Consider the following 15837-nt stretch of genomic DNA (forward strand, 5'->3'; position numbering starts at 1 on the left):
TTCCTGTTTAATTATGCTCTTACACAACTTACGAAAAACTAAATTAGATAGATAACTGGTTGACTTTTAAGAAACTGTACTGCTATCTACAACAGGAGAAGAGCTTCTGAAAAATATTCTACAGAACTGTATGGTCAATACCACCTCATCGGTCCAGTCCATTCATTGATGGGCAAAGTACTCACATCTTGACAAAACTTTAAAGCTTCCATAAAAGTTAAATTAGAAAAAAAATGAATGTAAGTTAACCACAAAATGAAGTAAGAAGATACAAAATATTTGTCTTTAAGAGTGAGTCCTTGAAAATATATGTGGCTACAGAGATGATTTTAATCACAAGACAGCAGATGAATACATAAGTAACTCTCCACAATCTGTTCATATCCGGAGTCATTTGTAGCCCTAAATGGTTTTCCTTTTCCTTCGTTTTAAAAAACAGCAGCACTTGGTTTCATCCAGCACTTCTACTTCTATAGGGGCTGTGTTGGGCACATTTACATGTCCTGCATCTGTGTTTAACTCCCCATTTGTAGAACTTACAACCTGGTTTTTGGATTCTTGCATCTTATCTCTGTGTTGATGCCCTTCTCTGACAACAGAGCAGGATCTTGCTGAACTGCACCCACTGAAATAGGCAACTGTTTACCCATCCAGTCATAACCATAATCAAACATATATCCTTTTTGATCAAATAAGTCAGTAAAAAGTTTTCTTATGTAGTCACAGTCTGGTTTTTCAAAAAAATCTAATCTTCTTACATAATGAAGATATGTTGCCATTTCTTCTGGGAAGTTTTCACATAGTACTTCTCTTGGTGTGGCTTGTTTTGAATCTCCAATTTTCTGATACCTCTCTTTTAATGTGTCAGTCTTTAAGCCTTGGCAAGGAAGACTTCCTCTCAGAAAATACATAAACAGGTGACCTAAAGCTTCTAAATCATCCCTTCTACTTTGTTCTCAAAGGATGTTGTGAAGCATAAATAGACATCTGATATATAACATCTGGCACAAAGTAATCACAGTCTGAAGCAGCATCCCACCCCACCCCTTCGCTAGTAATCTTTTCAAAGTGCAAATCTGATCTGATCACTCTCCTGTTTACAATCCATTTATTGCTTCCCATTGTTCTTAGAATAAAGATCAAAATGAAACTTACAGATATGGACAGGTTCACTCCTAATACCTACCAGCCTGGGACAAGAATACAAATGGAGGCCCACACATCAAATTTCTAAATATTTAAGGTTTACAAAACAAGTTGATGAATAGGTTAAAAAAAAAAGTAATATCCTCATATCTTGACAAATAAATCTTCATGACTCCTTGGAAGGCCATGTTTGCATTTAGTATTCTCAGACATTCTTAGAGCTGAACTCTAAGCCCTGACTCTCCTCACTTTTCTTCCCACCCCAAGTTCCACCTGACACCACTGGGGGCCTCATATGCATTGTGTGGTCACCCAAATCTGCATGTTCCACATCTTTGGTAAGTGTCTGCTCCTTGGACACCATTTGGGCCCAGTGATGTGCACACCAGTAACTAGGTCCATACTCAAGAGGACAGACCAGGGAAGAGGCTTACACAGGCCCTGAAGTAGGATCGGGGCATTTGGACAGGGAATTTCAGGGTACCCAGTGTCAGTCCAGAAAGAACAGGCTCAGGTGGGCATGTCCCTTTGACCCCGAGGATTCCTCATACCCTGGGAAGGACCAAGGTAGACCCAAGGCTGTTTTGTGCATTCTCCTATGGCTTTCTGCATTCTATTCACACTGGCCCTTTTAAAGACCTTGAATGCTCCAAGATCCCTTCTGATGAGAATTCAAAAGCGAGTCCTCGCCTGATGAACACAGAGTCAATCAGTAGACACTGGGATTTTGAGAAGAGAAAACGTTTATTTAGCAAAGGCTAGCCTTGCAAAGACAGGAGGATAGTATTTTCCTCAGCTCTGTCTCCCTGAACTGGAAAGCTGAGGGATATTTATTGGTTCAAACAAAGGGAGGTAGGGATAGGGATGTTAGGGTTATTGGCACATTGGGATTGGCTGGTAAATATTCAAATTACAAATTGGCTATCACTTTTGGCTATGTCTACATTTAAATTAGGGATCACTAGTTAGTTATTAGCATTGGCTGATGGGTTCTGTTATCTTGAGGAGTGGGCTTGTGATGCTGCAAGAATTTATGGTGGTTGAATCTCTTGCTTTTTTTTTTTAGGTCCGGTGTTTCTCTTTCCTGTTGTTTCTACCCACTTTGATTTCTCTCGTAGGGTATTTTATGTTCCGGGGTCATTTTAAGTTCAAGTTTGTTTCAGTGCATGTTCTCAGCATTAGAGAAACAAGGCATCTGGGCTACAGTTCAGTGAGTTACAACAGTTACAGATATTTGCTTCTTTCTGATATATTGATAATTACAATGTATCAGAAAGTTAGGAAGAATTTAGATGATGATTCAATAACTATAATTTTATTTGTTGGCACTCTGTTACAGTCTCAACCTAAGAACCATTTCTTTGAGGTTGCCTTTCTGGCAAGCTACACTACACACTCATCAGATGTCCCAGTTATGTGGCTTCATAAAATCTGGTACTCTTTCATAGTACTTATAACAATTATTAAAGAATAGTTATTATATACCTAGTCATTCTATAATCAGTTGTTTAACATATAAGTAGTTATTATGTAATTAACTGTTTAATACCTTTGCCCCCTGGTAGAACATAAATCTCTAAGAGAGCAGAGACTGTCTGTCTTGTTTACCATTGTTTCCCCAACACCCAACATGGTACTTCACATGTAACGGGCCCTGAAATATATTTGTTAAATGAATGAAAGCATGACTATGGAAACTGCTCCACTCCCAGAGTTCTCTCTGCCTTCTATTAGAACAAAAATCTCTTCTTCATGACTCACAATTTGTTTTGGTTTTAGCCTCTGCAGATTCTTTGAGCCTTATTCTTTCTAGTGAGAGGCTTCATGGACTTTGGTCTCATGATCCCTTTCCAGTTCTAGATATCTGCTTATGGCACTTGCTTCCAGAGGCCATTCATTTAAAAAGACCGTTCAATGTCATTTAAAAAAAGTTAGTGTAAGAGACCTTAGCGAGTGATCTCGCTGCCCTCACGCCTACGTGCGACCTGACTCCCAGGGGTGTAAATCTCCCTGGCAACGCAGGATATGACTCCCAGGGATGAATGTGGACCTGGCATCGTGGGATTGAGAACATCTTCTTGACCAAAAGGGGATGGGAAATGAAACGAAATAAAGCTTCAGTGGCTGAGAGATTTCAAATGGAGTCGACAGGTTACTCTGTTGGACATTCTTACGCATTATATAGATAACACTTTTTAGGTTTTAATATATTGGAATAGCTAGAAGTAAATACCTGAAACTACCAAACTCCAACCCAGTAGCCTTGACTCTTGAAGATGATTGTGTAACAATGTAGCTTGCAAGGGGTGACAATGTGACTGTGAAAACCTTGTGGATCCCACTCCTTTTATCCAGTGTGTGGATGGATGAGTAGAAAAATGGGGACAAAACCTAAAGGAAAAATAGGGTAGTATGGGGGTGGTGGTGGTGATTTGGGTGTGCTTTTTTTATTTTTATTTTTTATTCTGATTCTGATTCTTTCTGGTGTAAGGAAAATGTTCAAAAATAGATTGGGGTGATGAATGTACAACTATCAGATGGTACTGTAAACAGTTGATTGTACACCATGAATGATTGTATGGTATGTGAATATATCTCAATAAAACTGAATTTAAAAAAAAGTTAGGTGTATATAGTTAAGAAAGAATCCCCAAACTCATTTGTTAGACAAAAAGGAAGGTGCAGGCCAATATTAATAGTAAAAAAATATTACTGGAAATATTTCTGGAAAGAGACATAAGAAATATTCACAAATATTTCTGGAAAGAGACATAAGAAACCTGAAAAATGTTTCCTATGGGCAAAGGTTTGGGGGTCTGGGATATGAGGAAGGCTTAGTTTCCCTTGTATTTGCCCTTAAACCATGTATACGTACATTATTTTTTAAATTATAAAAAGTTAAAAAAAAATTTTAAAGGGACTGCAATTCTAATATTCAGAAATATTCACTATTAACATTTTTATGGGTGTTTTTATTTTGGTAACATCTATATAACATAACATTTGCCCTTTTAACCATTTTTAACTATATAATTCAGTGGCATTAATTACATTTACAGTGTTGTGATTTCATCAACACCATCCATTACCAAAACTTTTTCATCACCCAAAACAAAAACTATGTATCCATTAAATAATAACTCTCCCCTCCTCCTTCTCTAGCTTCTGGAAACCTCTAATTTACTTTCTGTCTCTATGAATTTGCTTATTCTAGATATTTCATGTGAGTGGAATCATACAATATTTGTCCTTTTGTGTTTGGCTTATTTCATGTAGCATGATGTCGTCAAGGTCCATCCATGTTGGTGAATGTGTTAGAACTTCATTCCTCTTTATGGCTGACTAATATTCCATTGGATGTATATACCACAGCTTTGTTCATCCATTCATCTGTTGATGGACATTTGGGTTGTTTCCATCTTTTGGCTATTGTGAATTATGCCTCTATGTTCATCAGTGTTCAAGTATCTGTTTGAGAACTTGCTTTCAGTTCTTTTAGGTATATACCCAGGAGTGCAATTGCCAAGTCATATGGTAATTCTATTTTTAACTTTTTAAGGAGTTGCCAAGCTTTGTCTACAGTGGCACTGTTAATATTCTGATACATCTTCTCCTAGTCTTTTTCTTTGTGGAGTATGCGTTTGTGTAAGTGTGTGTGTGTGTATATACATACATAGCCATGCATATATGTTGATAAGAAACAGTCCCCAAGACAATGTCAAAATTGGTATCAAACTGTATACACAATCTTGTATACCAATTTTTACCATTTACCATTTCATATTTTGACTTTTTCATGTCAGTGAATATTCTCTGAAAAGAAAATATTTTTAATGGCTATACTAATTTATACACACACACACATACATGTGTGTGCATCATTTATGTTGTTTTCTTTTTTGCTAATATAATTAAAGCTGTAATAAAAATATTTGATACATATCACTCCACTGACTTATTTAATTCCACTTTAAGTTATTTTCTTAGGATAAATTCCTAGAAATAGAATTAATAGAAATTAAGTCTTTATGTGTATGGCTCAATTATATTCCAGAAAGGTTATACTAATTTACTGTCCCAGTTATGTGACAGATTATTTACTATAAAGTTGATTTCCAAAATGAATCTAGTTTTGTTGCACTTTTTATTAAACATATAACAAATACTAAATATATTAATTGTATATGCTAAATATACTGAATATCAGAATATATAGGAAAGGTGTTCAAAGGAAAATAAAATTCACTATCCAGAGACAATTACTGTTAACACTAAGGTATTTATTCAGATTTTTCCCTCTTTTATATTAACCTGATTTTGTTTAACTTATTGTATCTTGTTGTTTTTTGACCCCCAAGGCATATTGTAGTGGGTAGCCAGGTACTTTGGAGGTACATCATCTTTTTTAATAGGTTACATAATAATCTATTGTCAGGATATACTATAAATGACTGTCACAGGTTGAGTCTTCTGGAAGCAGACTCTGAGATGAAGTTTAGCTTTCAGGACATTTATTAAGGAGTGCCCTTGGGATCAACATCTGTGGAAAGAAGAGGAAGGAAGCAGAATTGAGCAGAAGAAAAAGTTAAGTTGGGATGCAAACCTAATGATTGCTTCAGCTGACCTCCCTCTGGAGCTGGAATGACCCAGAAGAGTTGTCCCATGTTGCCCATGGTATTGATTTTGTTTTTTATCCTGGCATTGATTAATCATTGAATATGGGCCACCCTGTGAAGTAGTGTGCTTCTCTGCAGTAGGGGTTCAGCTTACTCTGGCTACCCACTGTCAGAGATAAGAGCCACTTTGTACACTACCCAGAAAACCCTCTAGTCTTCACTTATAACTCTTAATTTGTGATTAATCACTCTCAATTTTTCATAATCTCTTTCCAGTGTATCAATCTGACTAAGCAATAGCCACCCGGTTCCATTGTGCTGATAGTTACTATTTTCTCCACATTTATCAAATGCCTGATATATTACACCAGTTAGTATGTACTTTTCTGCTGGTATAGTAACCCAATTCATTCCCCAAGAAAGTTTGGGCTGGACTGCAATGTTGTGACAGGGGTCCTCATTGTCAAGCTTAGTCCCTGCTTTCTCAGACCCTGGTGCCAACTGTCATGGGAGGCTATCGCAGGAATTTGGTTTCCCAGGAAGCAGATTATGAAGCAGTGTTTAATAGGTGGGATGTTTACTAAGGAGTGCCCTTGGGAATGATGCTTGTGGAAGAGAGAGGAAGAAAGCAGGATTGGGTACAGAGAGAAATTGAGCTGTGATGCAGGCCCCACAGGAAGCTCTGGAGTTAGAATTGCTCTTCACAGCTGCCCCTAGTTGGTCTCTAAGATGGTGTGCTTGTTTGGATGTATTATATCCCCCAAAATGCCATGTTCTTTGATGCAACTTTGTGGGGGCAGATGTATTAATGTTGATTAAATTGTAATTCTTTGATTGAGTGTTTCCATGGAGATGTGACCCATCCAACTGTAGGTGATAACTCTGATTAGATCATTTCCATGGAGGTATGGCCCCATCCATTCAGCTTGGGCCTTCGTTAGTTTACCAGAGCACTATATAAGCTCAGACAGAAGGAGTTCACTGCTAGCTGCAGATGAGAGACGGTTTGAAGACGGCCGTTGGAAGCATTTTGCTCCAGACTTTTGCTCTGGAGAAGCTAAGAGAGGACAAAGGCCCCAAGAGCAACTGAGAGTGACATTTTGAAGAGCAGCTACAGCCAAGAGGGACACTTTGAAGAATGCACAGAAGCTGAGAGAGTAGCTGCAGATGAGAAACAGTTTGAAGACAGCCATTGAAAGCAGACTCTTGCTCCGGAGAAGCTAAGAGAGGACAAATACCCCAAGAGCAACTGAGAGTGACATTTTGAAGAGGAGCTGCAGCCTAGAGAGGAACATCCTGGGAGAAAGTCATTTTGAAACCAGAACTTGGAGCAGACGCCAGCCATGTGCCTTCCCAGCTAACAGAGGTTTTCCGGATGCCATTGGCCATCCTCCAGTAAAGGTACCCTTCGTTGATGGACACTTTATGGCCTTAAGACTGTAATTTCATAACCAAATAAATTCCCTTTATGAAAAGCCAATCCATTTCTGGTGTTTTCCATTTCAGCAGCATTAGCAAACTAGAACAGATAGTCAGGCTCTTATACCCTCACTTTGATCAGTCATTGAAAGTGGGCCACCCTGGGAAGGAACCTGACCTTGGGCAAGTTTGCTCTCTGCAAATGCAGCAATCCTAAATGGATCAATGACTCTGCAAGCAGCATATCTGGCAGCTAGGAGAATTCCTTCAAGAGGGATCTGAGCAGCACATCACAATGTCCACCACAGGGGTAAAGCATTTAAATCTCTCGTTCCTTATGTTTTCATAGAGGGGAGAAAGTTTTATCTCCCTAAGAAGAAAAAGAATGAGGAGAACTCTTCAGTCTCTCTGAACCAAGCTTGAAAGTCTAAGTCCTTTCTGGGCTTTCTCTGTTTCTATGTTTTACTCTCTGTCTCCCCTGGTCTGTTTGCAGGACTCAATTAATTCTCTGTTTCTTCATGTTAGAAACTTACAGAGGCAGGCCCAAAATCCTGTGGGGAAGCCTGAGTTGTCCAGTTCTGCCTATAACTGTGTGATGAATTCATTTGTGGGTAGAGGTGAGACCATTAACAAGCCAATTTGCCAAACTGAACCTCTTTCTCTAACTTTTTACCAAAGCTAATTTTTATAAATTATATTTATCATGAAAATTTCAAACATGACCAAAAGACGAGGGAATAATACAATGAATGCACAAACATCCAGTGTCCAATTAAAAATATCAGGATTTTTATTCCAGCCAATATTTTTATTTCTTCCTATCTGATTTCAAAATCTTATTTTTCATTTGTTTCCACACTTGGGAAGGGAAGAAAATGGTGTCATTTTAAAGATTAAAGAAAAACAACAAACTTCACATAAAAATCTGTATTTGTGACCTCTCCCAAAAAAGAAAAAAGTAATAAAAGAAAATTAAGCAGCACTGATTTACACTGGGTATGAGCTCTCCAGTTTGTTGTAATCTCCACCCCTTCCTATGTGGTGGCCAAATGTCAATTTTCCACTCACTATAAGGCTTACCCTGTTGGTTTTATTACATCTAATTTCTTTTTTTCACCACTTACTTATGTTGCCTGTCTGGCTCTTGAAGGCATTTGAATTTTTAGCCCTTTCTCTATAGACTTATCCTTTTATGTCTACCTAAAGAACAAATCCAAAAGAAAATCAAATGTCTGACTGTTGATAGTAGCTTTACTACAATAGACAAAAACTGTGTCCAAATGTCCATGTTTTAGTTTCCTGGGCTGCTCAAGCGAATATCATGAAATGGTTTGGCCTAAACAATGGGAATATATTAGCTTGTGGTTTTGAGGCTAAAAGAAAGTCCAAATCAAAGTGCTCACATTTATCAAATGCCTGATACATCAGACCAGTTAGTATGTACTTTCCTCTTTGATGTCTGTGGTGTTCTGGGGCTGACTGCCAGTCAATTTCGGTCCTTAGTTTGTCACATGGCAAGGCACATGGTGGCATCTCCTGGTCTCTCTCTTTTTCTCTAGGTTCCACTGATTTCAGCATCTGCCTGCTTCTGCTATGGCTTTCTCTCTGAGTTTCATTCTGCCTGTAAAGGACTACAGTGATAGGATTAAGAACCATCCTGATTGAGGTGGGTAACTGAAGTAACCTAATCAAAAGGTCCTACTTAAAATGGGTTCACACCCACAGGTATGAATTAGATTTAAGAACAGGTTTTTCTGGGGTATATACAGCTTCAAACCACCACAGTCCACCAGCAGATAATGGATAAAATTATAGTACAATCATATAATGGAATACTACAGCAGCAATAATAAGGAATGAAAAATTGATACAGCATGGATGACTGAAAATAATTGTTGAGTGACAGAAACCAGACAAAAAGAGTACATACTATATAATTCCATTTATATAAAATTCTAGAAAATGCTATTAACCTATAGTGACAGAAAGCAGATGACTGGACAGAAAGTACGTGGTGGTTGCCTGGGGATGGGATGAATGGAGTGGAGGGGGATGGATGGATTACATAAGGGTATGAAGCAACATTTGGAGGTGATGAATATATTTATTATTTTGATTGTGGTGATGGTTTCATGGGTGTATATATATGTCATAGCTCATCAAATTGTACACTTTAAAAATGTGCAGTTTATAATATGTAGATCATACCTCAAAAAGCTGTACAAAAAAGAGCAGTGTCTGGCATATATAGTAGGAAGGACTCAATGTATATTTATTTAGGTGTCAACGACAAAGCTGTTTATATTCATTTTTTATTCATTGCTTGCTTGCATTTATTCTGAAAACAAAATTTACAAATATGACCCTGATAACTTAGGTGGTTTTTAAATTTTCATTATTTGAAATGTCATAACATTAAGAATAGGGAGAAAGTCCTGAAAGCTTCTAGAAATGGGTAACAGTGGCTACCTCTGGGGAGAACTAAGATTCTAGGGGAAAAGAAAGGGCAAATAACTTTTCACTCTTCTCCATTCCACCTTTTTAAACTGATTTGAATATGTTCCCATAAAAGATTCTAACCAAGAGGTTATTTCCAGCTAATAAAGTAAATTAAATGTAAGTTTCAGGAGTAAGCTTTTGGTGGTATGAGGGGGATTATAAAATAAGACTATCTATTAAAAATAAGACCACACTTCTATTCAATTTATCAGTATTATTGAACTCCAGAACATGCTGGACAGTGCCTTGAGAGTTCTGATGGAAAACAAATTCAAATTCAGCTATACTGACCAAGCAGAATAAAGATGTTTTCAAATGCCCAAAGACTGAAAGTTTACCTCCTATTTTTTCATAGGTAGTTATTGAGGATTTTCTCCAGCAAACACAAAGATAAATCAGGAAAGAAGAGAGAGATTCTAGGAAAGCGTGGCTCTTACCTAGGAATGCAGTTAAAGAAACATCCTCAGGGGTGTAACGGAGGTAAAAGAGCAACTGGTCTAAATAGAGGCAGAAGGCCAAAAGTTTATTAGGGGCAGGTGCCAGTTATGCAAAAGAGAGCATCCCTATAAAAGGATACAGAGAATGGAAAAACTTGACATAATAAATTAGGTAAATATGCAGGGAAATAAAAAAAGGAAAAGCAATTTGAAACTCCAGGAAAAATCAAGCCATACAAGAAGTTTGTGGCCCAAACATGAAGCAAAAATATTTGGGCAACTGATAATAAGGGAAGCAAATACATTTGATCCTGATCCACATATTCTTTGAGTGGTCTTCAAGTGGTTTTGACAGTGGTACCATGGAGAAAATGTAATCCTGGCATGCTCCTTAGCCTGGTAGTTGGCTGTTGACTTTGAGTCAACCTATGGACAAAACACAGAAGACTTTTGACTGGGTTTAAGGGTGTTGGGTAGAAGATGAAAGAATTGCTGTATTAATGATCTCATCTTGCAAAGTGGGGAGTTGAAATACTTTCTAGAATTTTATACTGTATTATTTAAAGTTACAAAGAAAACTTACAAAGGAGCTAAAATTAATGTAACTATTAAACATTGGAGGAGCAGGTGTTAGCATAAATAATTAAATCCTATCTTTAAGAGCAGAGAGTCATTGCATAGTGTCTAATGCTGATATGTGCATTTTTCAAAATACTGAAGTAAGCATCACAAAAATAAAAATATGTAAAAGAAGTTGTCCCTGGTGAGTAGTCATGAAGGTAGAAAGGGTTAAGATAAGAGACTGTTGCTTTTCATCATAAGTTCTTCTGTGGCATTTGATTTATTACAATTAAATTTGCTTCCTTTGAAACAAATTTGTTTCTGTTGCCATGTGTGCATTTCTTTTTTTTAAAATTCCATTTTATTGAGATATATTCACATACCATGGAGTCATACAAAATAAAAAGTACATTCAATTGTTTACAGTACCATTATATAGTTGTACATTCATCACCAAAATTAATTTTTGACATTTTCATTACCACACACACAAAAACAATAAGAATAAAAATTAAAGTGAAAAAGAGCAATTAAAATAAAAAAGAACACTAGGTGCCTTTTTTTTTTTCTTCCTGCATTTCTCTAGTCATCCATCCATAAACTAGACAAAGGGGAGTATGGCTGATATGGCTTTCCCAATCACATTGTCACCCCTCATAAGCTACATTTTTATACAATTGTCTTCAAGATTCATGGGTTCTGGGTTGTAGCTTGATAATTTCAGGTATTTACTGCTAGCTATTCCAATTCATTAGAACCTAAAAAGGGTTGTCTATATTGTGTGTAAGAGTGCTCATCAGAGTGACCTCTCAGCTCCTTTTGGAATCTCTCTGCCACTGAAGCTTATTTCATTTCCTTTCACACCCCCCCTTTGGTCAAGAAGATGTTCTTCATCCCAGGATGCCGGGTCTAGATTCCTTGCCAGGGAGATTCACTCCCCTGGGTGTCTGATCCCATATAGGGGGGAGGGCAGGGATTTCAACCACCAAGTTGGCTTAGCTAGAGAGAGAGGGCCACATCTGAGCAACAAAGAGGCATTCGGGAGGAGGCTTTTAGGCACAATTATAGGCAGGCCTAGCCTCTCCTTTGCAGCAACACTCTTCCCAAGTGCAAGTCCCATGGTAGAGGGCTCAGCCCATCAAACCACCAGTCCCCTATGTCTGTGAGCATGTGTGCATTTCTTTGGAAAAAAAAAAAGAGGCTGGTTTCTCTGTCTACATGGAAACCATGTTTTAGACATCTATCCTGTAAAAGATGACTCCCCAAAGTGAGCTAGGCCTCATTTCAGGTCTTTTGAAATAAGCAATGAGGTGGAAATTCCAAGAATACCAAGAAATTTGGACTAAACAAATCATTCTACTGATCCCTAATTCTTCACCCCAAATATATATTTAACAAACCTTAGCTCCTACCCACACAAGCTCCAACCCTCTGCTTAAGAGATTTCTTTTTTTTGTCTGAGCAGTTCCGATCCTCCACTTTTTGGGGATAGGGTTTTACTTGCAACCAGGTGACCAAGTCTGGATCCCTCTCATTACCAATCTTGGGAAAGAATTGATTGCTCATGTTTAGAAGGAATTATAATCTTAGTATTAAAAAAGGGATGGGAAATATGGTTTAATCTTGTAGGTGGGCAACATGGCACATTATTGCCACCAGTTGGCAGCACACTTTAATTGCAAGAGTAGAAAATGGGATAAAAGTATTTATGGTTTTTGCAAAGATATAGCAATATAAGCAATAGCAAATGCCAACCAAGTGAAAAATTCGAAGGGAGAATACTTGATTTTAAAGAGAATAGAATGAGACAGTGGTTATAATTACTATGTTTATGGGATGTTTCAGATATTCATGAGATTTGTGAGGCAGTGAAAGAGAAGAGTGAGAAAGCATGATCAGAAGGCCTCCTTTTGGTTTAAAGATGCATTAACTCTACCTGGAACTCTGTAAAGGCGAAAGGGGGAGGAAGAATCATGAATCAAATGGTACTCCTCTCTGTGAAAGGAATACCATCATTAATGTCATCAAAACAAAAGTTGGCTGAACATCTTTGATAGTAAGCAGAGCTCTAAGCTCCATGGAATAACTGAAATGTTCTGCATGCTAACATTATCCAGAGATGAAAAAGTCACAAACTGTTACTTTGTGTTATAAAGCAAAGTTCTTCAAGTTACTGACTAATGTTACAGTTAACACATTTTCAGACATATTATCATTTGATACATATGCAAGGGGGAAAAAAAGAAAAGCAATTTAAAACTCCAGATAAAACAACACTATACAAGAATTCTTTTAAAATAAACTATAGTAACACTTTATGATGCATTTGAGCCTCTGTTCAATGTTAACCTACTGCCAAGATATTTGGAATCTTAAGAATTTCATGAAAGCAGAGGCTCCTGGGAAAACTTAATTCTGTAACAAAGTCAACATGATAGGGACCTATTGCTTTATCTTACCCAGGTAGCTAAAGGATGAATCAATCTGTCCTTTGTTTACTTACATTTATGATTGATCAGACCAGATAAGCTACTATGAAGAATTTGTAACAAAGTAGAGAGTAATTGGATAAAGATCACAGCATATCTTGATTGCCAGTTAAGTATTTAGATTATATTTTGTAAGCCTCAGGACCAGTGAAAAATTTTAATGTAGGCAAACAATGTTGCATTTTTTAAAGGGAGGTGAATGAAGGATAAAGACAATTTAGAAGGCTATTACAGTGGTTCTGATGTAAGGCAAAAATGGGATGTGGGTGAAAGTGAGGAAAGACCTGAGTAAGTGAAGAAAAAAGGAAGGGATCTGAATGAGGATACGGTGGGACTTGGTATTTTTGAAGGCGTCAAGTCTGGCCCTACAGTTTAGATCCTAGAAGGCTATGTTATTATTTACAAGCACTAGCCCAACCATAGACTGTGAGGGCAAAACAAGAACTTTTTAGATTACTATGAACTCAGAAAGTTGATTACCCATGCCCTTGGATGTAAAAATACATTTTTTCTAAAATTTTCTTAGCAAGATAAAAAACAATAACACTGATGGCATTTCTATATGTGTTAATTCATTTAATATTCATAACAACCCTATGAGGTAGGTAACATTATTTCCATTTTACAGTTAAGGAAACTGAGGCACAAAGAGCTTTGTCCAAGGTCACATAGCTAGTAAGTGGCAGGGCAGTCTGGTTCCAGAGTCCATGCTCTTTATCACTACACTGTCCTGAAATCATAATGATATTAAGAGAAATTAGGTAATTTGAATAAGACATAATTTTAAGTATTGAATGTTGAGCAAGTAGCTGAACATGCGAAACCTTAGATAAGGAAAAATCAGACCAAACAGTATTTTGGGGAAGATTTCTAAGAGAAACAATGTAGTAGAGAAGATGAGAGAACTAGGGGTTGAATCACGGGATGGAAGTGAGAGGAGGAGCTAGGAAAGAAATCAGAGGACTGATAAACCAAGTATGTGTAGAACCAAGGAAGTATCTTAAAAGAAAGGCAGAAAAGGTTTCAAGGAGGGGATGGAGATTGGGTGTGCAAAGAAAATGAGGAATGAGAAAAGGGTTTGGGAATTAGAACTCTGGTAACCTAAAAGTGTAGTTTCAGTTTGTTGCTAATGGGTCAGACTGATAAAAGAGTAAATTGGAAATGAAGATGGAACTGCTGCTTTTGAGAAATTTGACAGTGATTAGAAGGTACTATAACTGGAAGGAGTGGCAGCACTGATTTTTATTTTATTTTATTTTTTTTAAGAAACGGAAACTGTTGAAAAACAAAAAGAAGCCAGTGGATAAGAAGATATTGAAGATACAAGACCCTACAAAAGTAGTGGTGGAATGGGGAAGTGGGAAGGCATGAACTACATAGTCCAGGCAGCTTTGGAGAGATGGGAAGAGAGAATGGGTTAATTTGGTGAGAATTTCTGAGATCACAAGAAGTGGCTATAGATATTTTAAGGTGGAGAGAAAATCAAAGCGGAATTGGAGTCCTATACCATAAAGCCCAGGAAACCAGATGAAGTTACCTATTAGTATGGACTGGGACTGGCAACTTTAACGAAAAGGAAAGCTAAAAATAGTCTTTGAGGAGAATACGATGGAAGGTATAGTTGTCATTCCAGTTGTAGTTGTAGTTCACGAATTCATACCCAACTCGGTCGGCTGTTATCTCCAATGAAAAAAAGAAACCAGGAAGAGGATAATCTATTGGAGACTGGTCCCGAAACCTGTAAAAGGAATTGAGCGATTCTAAGGCAATAATGAATTAGAACTTGCTGTAGCGACGATAATTCAGTCATAAATGGGGCTGATCACCCGGGAGATTAAGGATTCAGGTTTGTAGTGAAAAACTATGAGCGGGTGAAAGGTAGGAGTCACAGCCACGGAGTTGAGTGGATGGTAGTGAGAAGGCTCAATGGAATATTTGGTCATCATCTTAAGTTGGTTATTTCTCTTTTGGCAGCTAGAAGAGTAGAATTCTTACGTCCATTTCAGAGCAACAGAGGGTATTCCCAGGCTGTGGGAGGAGTTTAATTCCGAGGCTGAGTCGATTGATTCTACACGCTTTTTTCACTAACTAGCCAATGCTGCCGCCTTATGCAATGCCGGCACAAGGAAAGGATTCGCTTTTTAGAGGCAGGGACGACGCCAATCGGCCCCGGACCGGCACTGTTACGTCTAGATCTGCGGCGAGGGAGATCCCAACTCTTTCTCGCAATCTTTCCACCTTCGCTTAGGAAAGCGCTTTACCAACAATAAATCGCTAAGCTCTCAAGGTTTCGCTAAACCCGGAGAGGCGGGAATGGCTGGTTTTGCGCCACCACTCCCTCCCGTTTCCCCTGCGCGCATTTCAAGCGGTGGGTGGGGGCGGCAGGAACCACGCGGGCCAGCAGGAGCGATCCAGCCCCGAGATTTGGGGAGGGGCCTCCGTGAAGGAGCCGGGAGCGGGTTACTTCCCCCGGTCTCGGAAAAGCTCCAAAAATGGCGGGCCGCAACTGGGTAAGCGACGTGCGCAGGCGCTGCAGTGGCCGTCCTTCCGCCCGCCTCCCGAGGCCCACAAACCCGCCACAGCGCCTCACCAAGAGGTATGCGCCGCCTGCGATTGGTTGAGCTGGGGGAGCGCTCCCTGTGTGGGCGGAGTCGCCACGCACCGGCCGCG

At 38.5% G+C, this 15837-nt stretch overlaps 1 pseudogene; it reads right to left on the reverse strand.

The window, feature by feature from the left end:
• Positions 1-402: 402 nt before the first annotated feature.
• Positions 403-1510, reverse strand: LOC119526254 (annotated as a pseudogene).
• Between the last annotated feature and the right edge of the window lie 14327 nt (positions 1511-15837).

The sequence above is a fragment of the Choloepus didactylus genome, chromosome 1 (genome assembly GCF_015220235.1).
Source record: "Choloepus didactylus isolate mChoDid1 chromosome 1, mChoDid1.pri, whole genome shotgun sequence".
NCBI lineage: Eukaryota > Metazoa > Chordata > Mammalia > Pilosa > Megalonychidae > Choloepus > Choloepus didactylus.